We start from the raw sequence: 6,000 nt of genomic DNA, 5'->3' as shown, positions 1-6,000 counted from the left end.
GGCAAATTGCTTCTCGAAGAATGAAACCCACTTATCAGGGGGAACATTGTTTCGGGGTGGTTGACACATTCCTGCTCTGCCCCATTTAACTAGCTGCAAGAACTTCTGCATATTCTTCTCCTTGCTAGCTTCCAGAAGATCCAACCATCTTAGCTCATCCAAGGACTTTTTCGCAACCAGTTAAGTATGCTTATGCTTATTCCGTTGGGCTTGGATGGTTCCTAAATCTTTAGATCGAATAGCAAGGGACTGTCGCTTGTATGCTTCTCTGCATGGCTTATTGTACCCATGGTCATGCTTTGGGGAGGTCCTATTATCAGTTTTATAGGGTTTAATAAAAAAGCTCTTGCTCTTACCAAACATATCCTCATGGGCTTGGGTAATATTAACATTCAGTTTAGCCTGCGTAGAAAATCTTTGAAGGTCGACTAGTGTACTCTCTACTACAACCTTCATCTGGGCAAGTAAATCTTTGTTCCCGACAACCCTTGTCCATTTAACCCTCCTCATATTATTACACATGATAACATCGGCAGTCGTTGTTTCTGTGTTTTCTGGTAGGTCAGTAGCATAACCTGGGATTATAATTGTTAGCAGCAGTGGATCATGATCGCTATCATTTCTGGCACGTACCTCCATATCCATTAGGGAGGACCAATTCTCAATGTTTAAAAAGACATAGTCTATGGGGCTGCTTCTCAGGCCATTGCTATATGTTTGTGAACCCTGGGGATCTGAGGGTGTTCTCCCGTTTGCAGCCCTAATTCCCTTTTCCAAGCTCAGTGCTTTAGGCAGCCTCCATCCATTTCCTAATTGGGGGGAGATCAAGTGGAGGAATGCACCACTGCTCATCTTCTACAGCACTGATGTTACAATACTCACTATCAAGGGGCTCAAACATGGTATTGAAGTCGCCTACTATGACCAAATTGTTTGAGCCTCTGTTTTTATCTAAAAAACTATCAAGTGTGGAGATTGTCATGGACATTCTACGACCCACATTGCCTATCGCATATCAGTTAATCACCATTAGGTGAGGGGGAGATAAACAGTTTAGAAGGACTGCCAAAATATTAGGACGATCAATCGGAATCTCCTCAATTTTATAACGAATACATTGCCTAGTCCAAATGGTAAGGCCACCAGAAGGTCTACCTATGCACCTACCAATTTCCAGTTTAGAAAAGTTAAGATATCCTTGATAGTATACTGGATTGAGCGCCCAGGTTTCTTGGAAGGCCAGTATATCATAGGCCTCTATAAACGATATCCAATCCTGAGATGAAATCTTAGAAGACAGGCAAGCTATATTCCATGAGGCTAGTGTTAGATGTGTGGACTCCTGATTAATAGTTGTGCAGCTGGGATCACTCTGGGTACAGTTCCCCCTAACCTGATGTAGCTGCACTTGCTTATGATTTTCTAAGGAGCACGAAGGATCAGCCTGTGAAGACAATTTGGACCCTAAAGACCTATCAGCTTCGTCAAGCCCACTGGCTTTATCAATGATTAGGGGACAGGGCTGCTCCTATCTGCTGACTTGATAGATGTGGGTTCCACCACTTCATCTGCATGTAGTGATGGAATGGAGTTCCTTTGGCATCAATCTAAACTTTGTAATGTGGAAACCTCAGTACAGGTTACAGTGGAAATACTTGGAAATAGAGGGACATATTATTAGACCAGCACGTGCCAAACAGTTATGGAGAAAATCTTGATTCCATGGAAGTATGCAGTATGGTGCCTAATATGAGCTCATGACTCCAGTGGTGGCAGATAATTTTAGCAGGGCAGGTGGCGGGTGCACCATGCACACATACACACTCACTGACACCCATACAGTCACACACACATACACATTCACAACACTCACTCAAATACAAATAAATACATACATTCATAGATACATGCACTCATACACCAAACATTAAAAAATACAAAACGTGCATGCTCTTGGGGAGGGAAACCTCGGAGGTAACAGGAAGTTTGGAACTGCTGCCTTCCCTCATAAGAGAAGGCAGCAGTCCTTAATTTGTCACACAGTGGTATGGGGTCAGCCAAACTGTGTGAAGAGTTGTCACATATTGAGACTTGTCCCTAGGCACTTCGGGGCTTGAACATGAAGCGCCCAGATCCAAGGCAGTCAGTGACGCTTCCTCTCATCACAAGGGGGAAGGACTCAAAGCATTTTTGCAAGCATGAGGAGATCACACCCACAGAGCTGTGAAATACACAGCCTAGAAAAGTTCAGCTCAGGCAGCCAGGAGACTATGCAAACAGCGCATTTCAAGCTACTGGCTGCCTGACCTAAACAAGAAGAATGTCTGTCAGGCTGACCTTTGTTCGGCCTGACAGATACTCTCCTTATGAGAAAAGGATAGGGGGCCTGGCCGCTCAGACCATGCGGACAGGTTGTCACTTCATGACTCCTTAAGTAGTATTATTTCATATTACATGTTTTAATGAGTGACAACAGATTTAAACTTGATACCTTTTCAGTAGAGGCAGCTGTGCAAACTGTGTCTTTATTAAGTATAGTTGCTATAAAATACCTGCTCAGTATATTCAAATCAAATGTGAAATCTGTAGTCACCTATATCTTACTTCTTAAGCCCAACCCATTATTTTGTTCGGGTTACGCCCCCACGAGACTTGACATAGGTGCCTAAGTAGGAATGGTGGGCAACAGTGGTTTATCATACAATGACAGCATCGTTAGAAATGAGAGTGAGGTTCGTTTATTCTTCTCGGCAAATTAACATCCGCAATGCATCTACATTTCAGGTATCGTCTTCTTAAATTGATATGTTCCAGTGGTCTTGACCTTTCATAACCTAAAATGGGAATAGAAGAAATAACTTTGTAATTTCAATATCAGTTGTTGTAGAATGCTCGATGGTGGAGGACATATAATGTGTGATGCAGAGAAAGTGGAATTTCAGGCTTGACCTGATGCATTCATGGGTGAAAGCAATTTTCTTTACTATGCATTTGCTGCAATCCTCAAGACATTGGGGTTATGAAACCAACTGATTACAGACACTAAGAGACCACTTCACAAAGGGCCTTCGCACTAATAGCAGAGGCCCCTCAGTTGTGGCGAGGACCCCACACTCATGGCGGGAACTCCGTACTGCAATTACTCATTGTGGAGGATCCACAATGAGTGCAGAGGCCCTTTGTGAAACAGCCCCCTTAAGTGGAAGAGACACACATGACTCTTGTATTCTATGAATCCATGCTAGGCTATTTACCCTTACAAGTTCTCTGGAATGAGCATCTATATGAAGTTAGTGTCACAATGTAATTCCTAGCTTAATTTTCGAAACTATGACTAAACATTTGTATGCCTGATTTCATTAGTTTATTCAGTTTTCCTAAGTACTTGTTTTAATTGTCATAGTACTGCCACATACAGGTTGCTTCACAAGTAATATTTGGTTGTACTGACATTCTTTCCCGCACGGGCACTTTTTACAATGCTGAGAGGTAACTTGTAGATACCTTAAACAGCTTGGTTTACTGCATCAAATGGAATGCAGGTCCATACTGTGGCTACTCTTCACACAAAGGTTTCTCTGTGCAGAGAGGGGCAAACAGAGTGTGAAGTTGAACAGGTCGGGTAGCTGTAAACACCGTCAACTTTGATTTTTTATGGTTTGAATATAGTACAATCACTGGGGTGTTTTCTTTTAAATAAACAAAGCTAAATTGCATTTTACATGTAATAGGAGAAAAAAAGTAATTGTGAGTAAGGATATGCCAGGGAAATTGTAGGTTCTACGCTACAAATATGTCAACTGTGGTCTTACTGGGAGTTAAGAAACCCTTTTAGAACCTGACTCTCATGGTCAAAGCTGAGCAGTCCAAGGCAGTCCATGGTAGATAATGTGGCATGGAAACTCATAATCAGCAACTCAACAATTAACGCTCAAAATAATGTCCAGTCTAGTCAGTGTTCTATTATTTTAAAAGGAAATGCACTTCAATGCACTCAACTGAATAGTATACACAAATATGTACAAACCAGCCTCATAAAGTACCTGAGGTATATGCTACAGGAAGGTGTCAGTTGTTAGCTAAGCACTTAGAAGCAGGCTAAACGGTATAAGTCTGGGGCACCTATAATGGAATGAGCACCAATGGGGAGGGACGGATGGGTCCATTCTGTTGGCACTTTGATCTTATCTCTAGATATATTAAGCCAGCACCAATGAAGAAAAACGCAGTCTCATAAAATTGTCAACTTATGTAAAGATAACAACCACCTATCGGCTGTAACTTGATGGTATTCAATCACTCATGTCAAAATGCTTTTTATAACTTATGTCTGTACCAACTGTACCAATGCTTGCACAAGGCTCCACAAAATATAAAATCAATGAAGTATGTCTTAAAAAAAATAATGGTATGAGCACCAACAAACCAAAACTCCTAAATTCACTAAAGGATGTTCCTTCACCCCAACTGCTTGTTTTTTTTATGTAACCACCACAGACTGGTCATTTTTCACTTTTTGATGTACCCATTGGGTCACGAGGATGCCTCAGTCATTGTGGGTCACACACTATCCTTTTTCAAGGAAACATGAAACAGTCCCAGGGCTGCATGGTCCTGTGGGTCAACCCACTGCATGAACCCATCAGTCACCCATCAGAAAGGTGCCCGGTGCAGAAGACCACTCCCTTCAGCTCCTCCAGCACTTTACTTTTCATCACACAGGAGAATGAGTAGAGAGTGAGCTGGCTGTGCTCTGTGCCTGGAAATCTCACAGCCGCTTAGGGCCATACTAGTCAGGACCAGTGCTCCCCAGCCCAGAGATTGGCCAAAAGGTGGGTCCCACTTCTACCTAAGCGATAATTCATTAAATGAGTCCAGCTTTCAACAAGCTCACCGGGTGGAAACAATCAACCCTGCTAAGAATTCATTGACTACAAGAGGTGCCCCCAACTCTTAGGGCACCCACTGCAGGAATGACAATTCTGCCATAAGTGACAGGTACTTTTGTAAATATCTCCAGCCTGTTGGCCAAGTTAGGATGGGATATCGTGCGTGGTGCTTTTGCTGGTTTGCTTGAACCACCATATGTGCAGGTAAGGCATACCCTAACCCACATGAATGTACTTATGGGTTAGTTGGTGCTTTTCCAAAACCACTGGCACTGCTGCTTTATTTTCCTCGTCAGCAGCATCAAAGTTGTAGTGGCCTGGATCTGCCCTCCTATCCAGTTCTGGTTGCCTCTTAATTTCTCAACCTAAGGTAGTCCTATCAGCACCACATAATCTGTGGACAGACCACTCTCCCCGTATTCTTGGCTTGTGAAGATAAATCTAATGTCCAAAGAAGAGCCAATTGTACCAGAAGCACTTTAAAATGCCACCTCATTAGCACAGTATTAAACTTCCTGAGCAGGGCAGCTCGTGGCTGATTTCCACTAAGGCTGGCTCAGGGAAATCTGCACAATTTGATGCGTGCATCAATTAACTAATTCATGACCTATAATTGGTAGTATAACCATCTATGCCCTTTCTAGTTCATGCAGATCAAAAGTTAGGCAAACTTTACCCACAGTGAAAACCATTTTATGCACAACATATTTACTCTTTTTTTTAAAGAAAGGAGACATTTTTCTTTTGAATTATAATTGTATTATAAGGCCTTAGCATGCCATAACCAATTTAATCTGAGTCTCATTTGTGACAGTTCAACAAGGGCACAGATGCCAGACATAATCAGACAAATATTGATCAAAATAAATAATTGTATATGTTGTTTGGGGCTGCCCACTACTTAGAAATTTCATTTGGTTTTTGCATTCAAAATGTTAAAAAAACTGTATTCCTCATGTTCTGCTCATTGACAGAATCAAATTACTATTTTGGTCTCCATGGTGTAAGGAATTAGATATGGAAGTGTGTCTGTTCACCAGTTTTCACCATTAGAAAGACAAATGGAGAGGTTCAATCAATGTGTTAAAACGTGGATAAGATATTACGCCTT

At 42.0% G+C, this 6,000-nt stretch overlaps 1 long non-coding RNA gene across 2 annotated transcripts in view; it reads right to left on the bottom strand.

The window, feature by feature from the left end:
• Nucleotides 1-2,542: 2,542 nt before the first annotated feature.
• The window catches only part of LOC144825198 (uncharacterized), a 106,006-nt gene continuing 102,548 nt past the window's right edge, over nucleotides 2,543-6,000 (bottom strand). For both annotated transcript variants that reach the window (XR_013609329.1, XR_013609330.1), the window contains exon 3: nucleotides 2,543-2,834. This is a non-coding gene — a long non-coding RNA (uncharacterized LOC144825198). The remainder of the gene's footprint in view (nucleotides 2,835-6,000) is intronic.

This window comes from Lissotriton helveticus, chromosome 3_1, assembly GCF_964261635.1.
Source record: "Lissotriton helveticus chromosome 3_1, aLisHel1.1, whole genome shotgun sequence".
Taxonomy (NCBI): Eukaryota; Metazoa; Chordata; class Amphibia; order Caudata; family Salamandridae; genus Lissotriton; species Lissotriton helveticus.
This window is presented reverse-complemented; position numbering and strand designations above follow the sequence as displayed.